At 47.3% G+C, this 14,759-nt stretch overlaps 2 protein-coding genes and 2 non-coding genes across 6 annotated transcripts in view; 1 reads left to right on the top strand and 3 right to left on the bottom strand.

Annotated features, from left to right (window-relative positions):
• asun (integrator complex subunit 13 asun) overlaps positions 1-14,759 on the bottom strand; it is a 476,385-nt gene that overhangs the window by 327,066 nt on the left and 134,560 nt on the right. The gene's annotated exons all lie outside the window — the stretch shown is intronic.
• LOC123772428 (uncharacterized) overlaps positions 1-14,759 on the top strand; it is a 126,583-nt gene that overhangs the window by 87,677 nt on the left and 24,147 nt on the right. The gene's annotated exons all lie outside the window — the stretch shown is intronic.
• On the bottom strand, positions 4,798-4,869 carry TRNAG-UCC (transfer RNA glycine (anticodon UCC)). The gene has a single exon. It is a non-coding gene; the product is annotated as a tRNA-Gly (tRNA).
• On the bottom strand, positions 7,581-7,652 carry TRNAG-UCC (transfer RNA glycine (anticodon UCC)). Its single transcript has one exon. It is a non-coding gene; the product is annotated as a tRNA-Gly (tRNA).

The following is a 14,759-nucleotide window of genomic DNA, read 5'->3' on the forward strand; positions in this document are numbered from 1 at the left end:
CTCAGTGCACCTGTACAGTGTACTTCGTCTCCCCCCCTGCCGTTCCTCCCTGCCGCCCCCCCCCCTGGCCGTCCCACCCCTGCCGTCCCCCCTACCGTCCCCCCTACCGTCCCCCCTGCCGTCCCCCCCTGCCGTCCCCCCCTGCCGTCCCCCCCTGCCGTCCCCCCCTGCCTTCCCCCCCTGCCGTCCCCCCCTGCCGTCCCCCCCCTGGCCGTCCCCCCCTGCCGTCCCACCCCTGCCGTCCCACCCCTGCCGTCCCACCCCTGCCGTCCCACCCCTGCCGTCCCCCCTACCGTCCCCCCTGCCGTCCCCCCCTGCCGTCCCCCCCTGCCGTCCCACCCCTGCCGTCCCCCCCTGCCGTCCCCCTGCCTTCCCCCCGTGCCGTCCCCCCCCCTGCCTTCTCCCCCTGCCGTCCCCCCTACCGTCCCCCTTGCCGTCCCCCCTGCCGTCCCCCCTGCCGTCCCCCCCTGCCGTCCCCCCCTGCCGTCCCCCCCTGGCCGTCCCCCCCCCCCTGCCGTCCCTCCCTGCCGTCCCCCCCTGCCGTCCCCCCCTGGCCGTCCCCCCCTGCCGTCCCCCCTGCCGTCCCCCCCTGGCCGTCCCCCCCCTGCCGTCCCCCCCTGGCCGTCCCCCCCTGCCGTCCCCCCCTGCCGTCCCACCCCTGCCGTCCCACCCCCTGCCGTCCCCCCCCTGCCGTCCACCCCCCCTGCCGTCCACCCCCCCTGCCGTCCACCCCCCCTGCCGTCCACCCCCCCTGCCGTCCCCCCCCTGCCGTCCCCCCCCCTGCCGTCCCCCCCCCCCTGCCGTCCCCCCCCCCTGCCGTCCCCCCCCCTGCCTTCCCCCCCTGCCGTCCCCCCTACCGTTCCCTGGTGGTGGGTCCCGCTGCTCAAGTCCTGCCAGGCCCCTGGCAGCCACAGTGAACGCTTATAACCCTTCGACTGTTATGAAACAGCTTTTCCTTGAACAGTTTTCCTGCCATTGACGCACTAATTACCGTGTGTACGGCCTGGGAAACATGGTGATTAGGGTGTTGCTGCGACCTACCGCCTCTTGGCTCCAATGTCATGCTTAGTCAAGCAGGGCGGCGCTCTAAGACATATTTGTCAGACTTTGTAAAGTGATGTTTCTTGGAGATAATTATCTAGTATTAAGGCTGAAAGCTTACGAGAGGTCATTATTATTATTATTATTACTGAGAAAATCCGTAGGAGCAGTGACGAGGGCTTGAACCTATGCGGTGGATGTTCCCACGCACGCACGCACGCACGCACGCACGCACGCACGCGCGCGCGCGCGCACACACACACACACACACACACACACACACACACACACACACACACACACACACACACACACACACACACACACACACACTTCTAGCGACTAGACCACGACATGGTAATAAGGATTGCATCCTGGACTTCTAGTGAATACTCGAAGGTTTCCTGAGGCGCGTGTGTGAGGACACTCGCCGAATAGGTTCGAACCCTCACCACGGCTCCTCCGGATTTTCTCATTGATGCACAGTCACGTTAGTGTGATTATTCTCTGTGTATTGATGTTGTTGTTATTTATATATATGTATAAAATAGGGTTCATGTTTTACAAGGGTTTTAGAAAGAGTGTAAGGGTGGTTGATGCTGACTCTGAACATGCGCAAAATCTACTGAACATGCGCAAAATCTACTGAACATGCGCAAAATCTACTGAACATGCGCAAAATCTACTGAACATGCGCAAAATAAAGCTAGAAGATAGAATAGGAAAGATGGAGTAGGCAAGACATGATAAGAACGTACAAGATACTAAGAGGGGGTTTTGACGAAGTACATATTAAACAATTTCAAATTAAATCAACAGTAGGAGAGGACATAACAGGAAACAGATGAAGCACACGGAAGTAATCATAAGTGGAACGGAGATGAGGCAGTTATCGATGCCAGTTCAATCCACAGTTAATACACAGTTTGACATGTAAATATGATAACACGAGAGAAAAGTCACCACGTTGAACTAATGCTCGTCTTCCAGGTGGGGTTTTTGGTTGTTACGGATCTTGGTTATCTTGAGGTTATCTTGAGATGATTTCGTTTTTTTTTAGTGTCCCCGCGGCCCGGTCTTCGACCAGGCCTCCACCCCCAGGAAGCAGCCCGTGACAGCTGACTAACACCCAGGTACCTATTTTACTGCTAGGTAACAGGGGCATAGGGTGAAAGAAACTCTGCCCATTGTTTCTCGCCGGCGCCTGGGATCGAACCCAGGACCACAGGATCACAAGTCCAGCGTGCTGTCCGCTCGGCCGACCGGCTCCCTGCATAAAGAAGTAATAAAAACTAGTGTGGTAAGCCGGATGGCTTAATATCTTAATGTGCTTTGATAACCACCGGTAAAGCAAGTTAGTGAGTGAACTCTGAGGTGTGGAGCTGTTTATCTGTTAAGGGAACATTCAGTGTAGAATGTTTAAGGTTTGTAATGATTGGTCAAGAGGTCCCTGAGGTGAGTGGTGACAGCCTCTGAATGATAAGTTAGGAGGAGGAAAACTAGTAGGTGTAAGTGTGAAGACAAAGAAATGAAAGGTAAATAAACATTTACACGCGGGAAACACGCACGTGTACGAAATAAAAAAAAGAATATGAAGCCAAAAAACAAGTGTCGTGTTCATTAACACGAAACTCAACAGAGGGCAACGACCTCAAGCAGGCAGGCGGTTATAACATGATACTCTCTCTCACGCACACTCACGCACACTCGCGCACGGTCACGCACACCCCCAGCCATCCAGTGGGCCTGGATGGCTGAGTGGACAGCGCTTAGGACTCGTAATCCTAGGGTCCAGATTCGATCCCGGTGCCGGCGGAAACAGATGGACATAGTGTCCTTCATCCTGATGCCCCCTGTTACCTAGCAGTAGAATAGGTACCTGGACTTAGACAGCTGTTACGGACTGCTTCCTGGCGGTGTGTGGGGGGGGGGGGGGACAAAAAGTAGTTAGTAACAGTTGATTGATTGACAGTTGAGAGGCGGACCGAAAGAGCAGAACTCAACCCCAGCAAATACAACTAGGTGAATACACGTAACGGCCTCCTGTATCAGGTCTCGCTTCCCCTTCCCTTCCCGTCCCCTCTCTGCCCCCCCCCTTCCCCCCTGGCCGACGGAACAATCCATAAAACGCCAGGCACCATAAAACTTTGATCTCAAGTTTGCCACTTGAGCGGCTGGCCATAGTCTAGGCTTGTTCTCAAGCAGTCCAGACACTTGGACTGGACGGTAGAGCGACAGTCTCTCTTCATGCAGGTCGGCGTTCAATCCCGACCCCCTTCAGAGTGCTATAAAGTATTGGCTTACCGCTTTCCCCTGATAATTAAACAGGTTAAATCACACAATCTGATTGTAACCGCAGAGTTACTCACAGTTTCTGTGAGAAACCCGCCTCCGGGTAGTTGTCAAGCCTTTCATTGGCCAAGAGCGAGGGCTTTTATTTCATTGGTTGACGGTGCCAGGGGTACCAGGTCTGGGCTTCGAGTGATTGGACTAGACCTGAGAGGCGGAGTTTTCCCCAGGTTAGTACCTGGCACCCATTGGCCAAGGGCCAGGGCATCGATATTTGGCTTGAAATGATTGGAGTTCCTACCCCCAGGGGGGGGGGCATAGGCTCCCATGAAGGCGTCAGATAAATTATTAGTTAAGTGTGGGAATCATCAAATCATCAATGTGGCTGTAGAGTAGTTGCATGGAGAAGGTAAAGGGCTGGTGAATTACGTAAATAGTAATACCTCAATTAGCCCATTGCCTCTAGGTAGGAATTAGTAGTCTAGAATTTATTTGTTGTAAAGTAATTATTTATAAAGTTGATAAATGATTTCCTGTGTCTAGTTAATTCTCCCGCAATTTGATTTTGAGTGCTAAAGAACGCAACTTGTTGTGGAAAGTTTCCGTGTGTCCCTCCAGACATCCGTTTGGAATATTGAGGCATAACGGCAGAGTGTTCCCAGTGTTGAGAATATTTTGGGCAGAGTGGGTCAAAGTGGGAGGGGGGGGGGGCAACAAACAGGTGTAAACTCACTCACTCACTCACTCACTCATACTCACTCTCTCTCTCTCTCTCTCTCTCTCTCTCTCTCTCTCTCTCTCTCTCTCTCTCTCTCTCTCTCTCTCTCTCTCTCTCTCTCTCTCTCTCTCTCAGATTGTCGGAAAGAAACTAGGAAAATAATATTGCTTCCAAAGCAAAAAAATCGACCGAAAGTCTTACATAACGAAGCAAGCAGGAAAACGACAATAACAAGGTTACGAAAAAGGGGGAGGGGGGGGCGAGTTTACAGGAAATGATAAGGAGATTTGTGAGGAACTCAATGTCAGCTTCCAGGGCGTGTTCACCAACCGAGTCTCAACAGCTCTCGTTACTAGATGATCTGACCCCTGACGAGACACTATAAACTATTGAGGTAAACAACATGAATTAAGGAAACGCCTAAGATCCCCCTCTTTTTGGCCCGAAACGCTGTGCGTACTGCTGGCTTTAGGTATTGTATGTACTAAGCTCTATATATAAATCCAACATTATGTTTGTAATTCGACATCTATGTATGTACTTTGCCTGAATAAAAATTTGAATTTGACTTTGTCTCGATAAACGTACTTGAAGTAAATCACATATCAGAAGATGGAGCCTTTTCTTTCTGTCCGTCCTGGACCGTTAAGTAGTTTAATGACTTAATTGCCCAACCCCCATAAATGATCCCAGACTGATCCTGGTAGCAAGGTAAGTTAGGCACAAAATGAATTCAAGAACTAAACAATTGCGATGGCCGGGAATCGAACCCGGGTCAACTGCTTGGAAGGCAGCTATGCTCACCACTATACCACCATCGCTTGATGGGAGTGAGGAGAGAGTGTGTGGTGGTGGTGGTGAACTGTGGCCTGTCTGCTTATGTACTCACCTAGTTGTACTCACCTAGTTGTGTTTAAAGGGGGTTGAGCTCTGGTTCAATTTTACCTACTTACTTGCCTCCCTCCCTAGTGTTTCCTTACTTGCTTACCTCTCCTGCCTGCTTGCTTGCCTTCCTGTTTATCGGGATGCCTGCCTTCTACTCCCTCCCTCCCTCCCTCTCTCACTGCTATTCGCACAGTCATCCGGCGAGGCACTCTAAGAGAAATATTAGATCATCAGTTTTGAGTTGTTTGCAAACCGTTTTGCTTTCATAAACAGGGGGGGTTTGCTAGGTGGATTAAAGAGGTAATGGCCCTTGTTTATAACCACGAGTGTGTGGTTCAGTTAACCAGTATTCAGACCAACTCCATTCCATCCAGCGGTCGACCCCTCAGACGCATTCATAAATTTTAACAAGCTGTTCATTCAAAACGGGAATTTTCTCAAATATAAATTATTATAATAACATTGTGCATATATAGGCTTAGGTTAGGTGTTTAGGTTCTGTTGGCGATTATTTGTATTTGTAGTACGTGGGTGAAGCATTTACAGCGTTGTGGTTCAAACAAAATTCGTCAGAGAAGCACTTGTTCCGGAAGTGTTCGGACGCCAGCAGTTGTGAGTCGTGTGTAAGCAGTTTTTCATTGATAAACAGCTGGGGTTTGGCGGGTGCATGGAATCACTTTTGGGTCTTTGTTTGGAGGACGGGCTGAGCGGTCCAGCCCGTCCTCATAAACAAAGGCCGAAGTCCATTCCATGCACGGGCCAAACCCCCTGTTTATCAGTGAAAAACGATTTACACACGACTCACAACTGATGACGTCCGAACACTCTTCAAACAAGTGCTTCGCTTGTCGGAAAATCCGACACCATTTAATATATCATACAGACAGATAATAGCTGTGTTGTATAAACAAGTTACCCATAGAAAACGTAACTTGTAGTGGAATTACCGTCTATAGAAAACGGGATATCATTACCACATACTTTTATAATTCACCACCTATTATGGTGGGAATTATTCTTAAATACATTAGTCTTTGGACTTTACCATCATAAAAACATCTCATATAAATTAACTTAATTATCAATATTAAAGTAGAGTAAATGTGACCCTTCTATCACTTTCTGTCATCTGGACAATGTAAGCCAGGCGTCAGTGAGGAAGGAGGGGCAGCCATTGTTAATACTGAGACCAGAGGCTCACGGGAGCAAATTCGGCTCCTGTTAATTTTACTTGGACGTAGTGTTATGGAAACCAAAGGTGTACCATTATCAACACGCTGTGAACAAATCAAGTTAAGTGTTCTTCCGAAACCCATGTATCTTTCATTTATGGCCATTAATGTCATTATATAGGGTGAGCCGGTTAGAGCACGTGGTAGCCTCAAACTAAAGGTAATTAAGCCAGGTCTTCATTGTTCCATGTACAGTATTTTCTCTGATATACCTGTCATATATAGGATTCTGGCTTTACAGCTAGCGCCCTTTTGACAGGTCAAGACGAGGAAGCATGCTTTGTGCATCAGTTACCAGGGTGATGGAAGCTACCTCAAAGAGGGAAAATGTGGTGTCTACACCCTAGTTATACCTGGTGGACTAACCTGCTGTACTATAAGATAAGGAACCTCTTCAATGTATGTAGTCTAATACTGTAGTTTGATTGGCTGCATATATATAAATTTAAATTAATACCCCCCTAATGTGTAGAGGATCGATTTGTGAGATTATGAGATTATTGCAGAAATACAGTCCACTTATCATTATACAAATTGCTATCGAAGTATATAAATTAACGTAAATATAAATTCATATAAATTAAATATATAAATCTCACAGGTCGGTTCCCACATCGCTGACGACTTTTGTTCGAACCACAACGCTGTAAATGCTTCACCCACGTACTGTACAGCCCGTCCTCCAAACAAAGATCCAAAAGTGATTCCATGCACCCGCCAAACCCCCTGTTTATGAATGAAAAACGGTTTACACACGACTCACAACCGATTTCGTTCGAACACTTCCGGAACAAGTGCTTCACTGACGAGTTTTGTTCGAACCACATCGGTATAAATGCTTCACCCACGTACTACAAATGCAAATAATCGCCAACCGAACCTAAACACCTGACCTAACCTAACCTATGCCTATATATACACAATATGCTAATATATTATAATATTAATTTATATTTGAGAAAATTCTTGTTCTGAATGAACAGCATGTTAAAATTTATGAATGCGTCTGTGGGGTCGACCGCTGGATGTAATGGACTTGAGTCGAGGACGGGTTGGTACTGTATTATAAATACAAATAATCGCCAACAAAACCAAACTACCTAATCGAACCTAGGCTAGACCTAACTACTTGGCACATTCTTGTATGAAATAGTATTACCTTATATTTGCGAAAAAATAAATTTTGGATACGCAGTCCATTAATTAAGAGATGAATGCACGTTGGGGGGCCGGTTTAACGAGCCTAGCCTGAAGACAGCTGTCGAAATGCGCCCTTGTATATGACCCCCAAGCCCCTCAGTGTGACCTCGCGTCCCTAAAATAACATCGACCCATGCAATGACCCCAAATCCATCCTATGGGTGGGAGGAGATGGGTTGCTAAGATAGAAAACGGGTTCAGGAACAAAACAAGATTGCGATGGCCGGGAATCGAACCCGGGTCAACTGCTTGGAAGGCAGCTATGCTCACCACTATACCACCATCGCTTGAGAAGTGGTATGCGCGCGCGCTGATGTTATGAAGATGAACTGCGGCCTGCCATCCCTGCTGGATTTTCTGTCTGCCTGCTTGCCTGTCTGCTTGTGTGAATACCTGTCTACCAACCTCTACCCGTCTCTATGGGGGTCTGTCTTCAGAGATGCCACCCGTATTCTAAACACCTTGCAACCATCATTCCAGTTGCAATGGTTTGTGTTTAACTTCGTCTGTCTCTCTCTGTCTCTGTCTCTGTCTCTGTCTCTCCTCTCTCTCTCTCTCTCTCTCGTAAGTCCTCTTTACACTCTTCACCAAACACACTATCAAAACCCCATGAACAATGCAGTGGGGTCATGTTGGTGTTTACTAACTCACAGTGAATAATACATTTGGTCTTGTAATGCAAGGAAGCCTTCCACCGTCTCGTCTCCGTGATCAATTCCGCTCCACATTTTTCCTCCATTTGTGATGGAAGTGTTTGTTTACACCGCGATCACGTCTCCTGGTTGGCCGTCGCTGCCACCTGAATAGTGGGTCTAACGTTTGCCCTTTTCCCAGACATCTGGGAGACTTTGTCGCAAGTGTTTTATTCAAAAATGTTCGACAACGGGGGACTAGAGCACTTTAGGTGCCTCCATCAGCAGCCAGGGGTGAGGTTTGTTGTGGCCCTCGTTGATTTTGTCATATCTAGTTCCCCCAGGATTATTTCACTTCTTCCACGGGGACTATAATGTCATCCTGTGTTTCCTCTGGCCTTTCATCTTGCTACCTTGGTCTCCACCCTGCTTCTATTGTAGAATGTGTGGACTATATTGATTATTGTATAGGTTATAATAGTAGAATGAACATTATATTGTAGAATGTCCAATATTGACTGACTTTCGCCCTCCTGGGCTGAGGTATGCTGAACTCTGTAAATACTATATGAGTACTGGAACACTTGATGATATATTGGACTTGTAACCAAGACTGACCATGTAATGCATCAGTTATACAATGTTTGTAATGTAACTATAACCTGAGCTTGTAAAAGCCTCTTAATAATCACTTTCAGTGGTTATAAGGGCTTAATAACACACCAATTTCTATAGCAGCTATCTTACCCCTGTCAAAGTAGGAGACACACAAATGTGTATATATGTGCACATGGATGAATAGCTAACATAGGGATGAATGACATTACATAGGGGACATTGATACGGTATTAAGTGTATCAACATAGTGTGATATGTTGGCTGCTTAAGTTCTTCTGTCTGCTTCCGTTCCTGTTGCAGGGTCATTCGGTCCTGCTTCTGCGTTGGCCCGGGGTCTTGTAGTGGGTAGCGTGCAACAGTGTATTAGCTTCTTAAAGGACCTCGGGCCAGCGCAGGTGTCGAATACATCATGTGTATTCGACACCTGGTAGGTTACAGGTAAGATTGACAGAAGTTCAATTACAATGCAGTTTGTGTGGCTGCATTACCGACTCTGTTAGGGGGGGAGGGGGAGGAGGATATTGTGAACCAGTCACTATTCGTTTGTGTAGAGGCTAAAGAGGGGAATACCAGGTGTGGGCAGCCCCTGGTATCTCCCTCTGTAGTACTCCTCTTATATTGTCAAGTTGGTCTGCCCCGCTGTTCCCATCTGTTCTGCTCTCTAGCAAGGTTTGTTTCCCCCTGTGGCCAGTTTGTGCCCTGTTGTGGAGTGTGGGGGTGTGGGAGTGTGAGTGTGTGTGTACTCATCTAGTTGTGTTTGCGGGGGTTGAGCTCTGGCTCTTTGGTCCCGCCTCTCAACCGTCAATCAACAGGTGTACAGGTTCCTGAGCCTATTGGGCTCTATCATATCTACACTTGAAACTGTGTATGGAGTCAGCCTCCACCACATTACTACCTAATGCATTCCATTTGTCATCCACTCTGTGTGTGTGTGTGTGTGTGTGTGTGTGTGTGTGTGTGTGTGGAGAGTGTGTGTGGAGTGTGGTGGTGCAAGAGTGTGTGTGGCGGTGCTGTACGTTCACTATATCATTACATTGTGAACGTCAGGGAACGAACAAGTGACACTTAGTCTCTAATATTTTTGATATCTATGACCATCTTTTCCTCCGTTATTATGTTTTTATGTGGAGGCGGAAGTCTCCCCCGGGGCCCGAGGGCGGGGGCTGGTACTGAGGTCTCGCAGTCAGTGTTTGTCTGTCTTACACTTGTCTTGTTAATTAAATAGAAAATGCATCTGAAATAAAGCCCCAAGCTCGGTCCTCTAAGATTCACCTGGCCTCAGGGAGGAGGTACACTTGAGGCAGACAATTCAAAACCAGTTTGTAATTAGTGCTATTATCTTCTCCATGGTTAGGTTAATTTAGGCTAAGGTTAGGTTAGGTTAGGGTATGGTTAGGTTAGGTTAGGTTAGGCTAAGGTTAGGTTAGGGTATGGTTCGTTAGGTTAGCATAGGTTTGGTTTGGCCTCGTTAGGTTATGTTAATTAATTGTATAATTCTCGTACATGTGAAGGATGAAAATTTAAAACTATTTGAGTATGCCCTTGAACCACCAGGTGGCTCCGGCCACCAGGTGGCTCCCTTGTTACCTATCAAAACTTACCTATCACTGACTACGGGAGAGTGAGGTTGTACCTTGTGCGTTATAATTTAACTATTCTGACTTTCGAATTATTTATCGCATCTGGCCTTAAAGTCGTGGATGGAGGTGGCTTTCCCAACTTCTTCATTTGGTGCATTCCACTTGCAGACCTCCCGGTCAGGGTCGCAGTATTTCCTTATATTTCTTCGACTCATTTACGTTTCCAGCTTCTACTTTGTCTCAGTTTATAGTCTGTCCTTGTCCACTTTGTGTATTCCCGTCAGTATCTTGTATGTTGTGATCATATCCCGCTGCTTCATCTTCTTAGGTCATCTTCTTAGTGCTGGTATGTTGTGTTTGTTCTGAAACACCTGACCGCTGGTTGTTGCTGTGTTAACCCTTGTACGTCATAGGGTCAGTGTTGCTGAAGTCAGTGATTGGCTACCGTGGGTCGTGACGTCAGAGCTGCGGCCACCAATGACCACCTCCTGCCTGCCAGGAAGAGGTATCCAGTTTCAAAGTGTTTGCGGCCGTTAAACTATCACTCAACGTCATTACAGTGTCGTAAAATATAATTTATAACGCAAAGAAAATCGTTAAAATATATTTAATGCAGAGAAAATGGTTTAATCTATCAATTTTTTTCTCTTCTCAGTCTTTCGCTTCCTTCCCCCCCCCCTCCCCCCCTTTTTCTCTCACTCTCTCTCAGACAGAGTTCTGTCCCCTCCGATTTGACTCGAGTCGAGAGCATTTCTTGCCTAATAGCTCGAGGCCGAGACCATGTGTTCTTGAGTGTGTTGTGCGTATTTTCTCTGTATTTAAACGGTGTCAACGACTTTAAAATTGCGACGAGTGTGTGTGTGATATTTTAGTCAAATGAGCTCCTTCTCTGCCTCATTGTTGGCCACAATGAATTAAATTTCTATTTAGATAAACGTGAGGAGGATGTGCGGTGGTGGTAATGATTTTCTTAGCGGGTAAATTCTTTGGCGGTGACACGCGGGATGCGCGCCAGGTTTTCGGCCTGGGAAAAGTGCTCGGTGAATATTTAATGTCTCATTAGGAGTTGTAGGCTACAAGGACAGTGTCTGACTCACCTGTTGATGGGTAGTGTGTGGACAGTGACTGACTCACCTGTTGATGGGTAGTGTGTGGACAGTGACTGACTCACCTGTTGATGGGTAGTGTGTGGACAGTGACTGACTCACCTGTTGATGGGTAGTGTGTGGACAGTGACTGACTCACCTGTTGATGGGTAGTGTGTGGACAGTGACTGACTCACCTGTTGATGGGTAGTGTGTGGACAGTGACTGACTCACCTGTTGATGGGTAGTGTGTGGACAGTGACTGACTCACCTGTTGATGGGTAGTGTGTGGACAGTGACTGACTCACCTGTTGATGGGTAGTGTGTGGACAGTGACTGACTCACCTGTTGATGGGTAGTGTGTGGACAGTGACTGACTCACCTGTTGATGGGTAGTGTGTGGACAGTGACTGACTCACCTGTTGATGGGTAGTGTGTGGACAGTGTCTGACTCACCTGTTGATGGGTAGTGTGTGGACAGTGTCTGACTCACCTGTTGATGGGTAGTGTGTGGACAGTGACTGACTCACCTGTTGATGGGTAGTGTGTGGACAGTGACTGACTCACCTGTTGATGGGTAGTGTGTGGACAGTGACTCACCTACTGATGGGTAGTGTGTGGACAGTGACTCACCTACTGATGGGTAGTGTGTGGACAGTGACTCACCTACTGATGGGTAGTGTGTGGACAGTGTCTGACTCACCTGTTGATGGGTAGTGTGTGGACAGTGACTGACTCACCTACTGAAAGTTACCATCAACGCCTCACGTTCACTAAGGTCTCACACTTTACTGTAATTCAGACATAACTGTCAGATTGTGTGGCCGTAATGTCTCGTGAACCAGCCGGCCGTCACGTTACGTGTGGCCGTAATGTCTCGTGAACCAGCCGGCCGTCACGTTACGTGTGGCCGTAATGTCTCGTGAACCAGCCGGCCGTCACGTTACGTGTGGCCGGAGCCGCTCCCACCCCACCTGGAGATTTATTTGACGGGACTAAGTTTATTCATCGCCTCGTGACGTGTTTGCATGATGAATAACAGCGTCCCCGGCTCATCATCCTCATCATCACGGGGTTCAGTGACCGTCGACACGCAGCACTCAACAACGAGGCTGTTCACTTAGATATAAAGATCGTTATAATTGGCTTTTGGTCCGATTTTGTCTCTTATTTGGGCTTTGGGAACTCTAAGTCTCTCTTTGCCTTGTTATCTTGATAAGTTTTATCGTTCCTTCATCTTCTGATATGTGTGGTTTGATCATATCAGTTTTACACAATAATGGGTATATTTATATCCCATTTGTTATACCTTTTCATCTAATTATATACGTCAATCATGTCACCATTTACTCTGTCTCTCTAGAGGAGCGTAAATTAAGGTTTATTAATCTATTCGTAAGGAAGATTTCTAATCCGTGGGAATAATTTTGTTACTCTTCACTGAACGCGTGTAAGTGAATTTGTAGGTATTTTATAGAATGGCGACCAAAACTCAGCGGAATAATGTAAATGGGGACCAGTAAGAGGAAGATAGAGAGCATAAGAATGACGGTAACTGCAGAAGGCCTGTTGGCCTATACGAGGCAACTTCTATTTATATCCACCTCATCTCAATTTTATGTATGTCTAAACTACGCTTGAAACAATCAAGGGTTCCTACTTCTATTATGTTACGCGGTAATTGGTTCCACAAATCTCTTATATAAACAATTGGATAAACTTATCCAATTTATATAAAAGCTGAAGAATAACGTTAAATGTTGCTAACAATTCTAAAAATAAATCCCAGTTTCCCATTGGATTTATTCTGTACAATTGATTTTTTTTTTTTTACGTTTTGGTTTAAGGTTTTAATTATTACTCCTAAGTCTGTTTTCCGTGTTGGTCTCAGTTTCATCATTGTCCAGCTGATATCTCGGCACTCTGTTTATTTCCTAAGCTCAGAACTTTACATGTGTCAAAATTTACCCACATCTACCAATATTTCGTCCATTTTCAAAAGTCTATCTAGATCGTCTTGAAGCGATTTTCGAGTCTTCATCTGAATTTATTTATCACCCAATTTTAGTAGTGTCTCAAACATGACAAGATTGCTGTTCACTCCCGTCTAATTATATATATATATATATATATATATATATATATATATATATATATATATATATATATATATATATATATATATATATATATAATTGTAAAGAGCAGAGGTACCAGTACAGAGTCCCGCGGCACCCCGCTCACAATGGTCTCTCACACCCTCACTTAACTCCATTTACACTAACTATTTTTGTGTTAATAATCCAGCTTGATGCCGTGTGCTTTTAACATTTGAACGAGGTTTGAGGCACGAGAAGCAAGGAAAAGATTGTCACAATCCTTCTATTTTATCAAAAGCTTCAAATATGGCGGGGAAATTGTGATTCTTATTATATTTAATTTAAAAGTGGCAGATTATGGGTTTAGAAATTACCCCCAAAACAAAAATTATTTAGAGGAGCAAGTTACAATCTTGTTGAGCTAGTTATATGGTTTAATTGATATATTTATAGTATTTTATAGCACAATTGATTCAAGAACTGGACCACAACAGTTCCTAAGCTGAACAACATATACATATAGTGAGCCAGTTACATGCACTCCAATTTACTAATCATGCATTCCACTCCCATCCCGTGGGAGGGTGAGGACCCCACACCCATCCCGTGGGAGGGTGAGGACCCCACACCCATCCCGTGGGAGGGTGAGGACCCCACTCCCATCCCGTGGGAGGGTGAGGACCCCACACCCATCCCGTGGGAGGGTGAGGACCCCACACCCATCCCGTGGGAGGGTGAGGACCCCACACCCATCCCGTGGGAGGGTGAGGACCCCACACCCATCCCGTGGGAGGGTGAGGACCCCACACCCATCCCGTGGGAGGGTGAGGACCCCACACCCATCCCGTGGGAGGGTGAGGACCCCACACCCATCCCGTGGGAGGGTGAGGACCCCACTCCCATCCCGTGGGAGGGTGAGGACCCCACACCCATCCCGTGGGAGGGTGAGGACCCCACACCCATCCCGTGGGAGGGTGAGGACCCCACACCCATCCCGTGGGAGGGTGAGGACCCCACACCCATCCCGTGGGAGGGTGAGGACCCCACACCCATCCCGTGGGAGGGTGAGGACCCCACACCCATCCCGTGGGAGGGTGAGGACCCCACACCCATCCCGTGGGAGGGTGAGGACCCCACACCCATCCCGTGGGAGGGTGAGGACCCCACACCCATCCCGTGGGAGGGTGAGGACCCCACACCCATCCCGTGGGAGGGTGAGGACCCCACACCCATCCCGTGGAAGGTTTACAACCATGTACGTGCTCTACCTACAGTAAGCAAACTTTTCATATCTGACTAAGATATCTGGCAGTACATCATTTTGAAACAATACTTACACCTTTCATGAACATTTGCAAAAAAAGGTATGTTCATTCTGAA

Source organism: Procambarus clarkii, chromosome 17, assembly GCF_040958095.1.
Source record: "Procambarus clarkii isolate CNS0578487 chromosome 17, FALCON_Pclarkii_2.0, whole genome shotgun sequence".
NCBI lineage: Eukaryota > Metazoa > Arthropoda > Malacostraca > Decapoda > Cambaridae > Procambarus > Procambarus clarkii.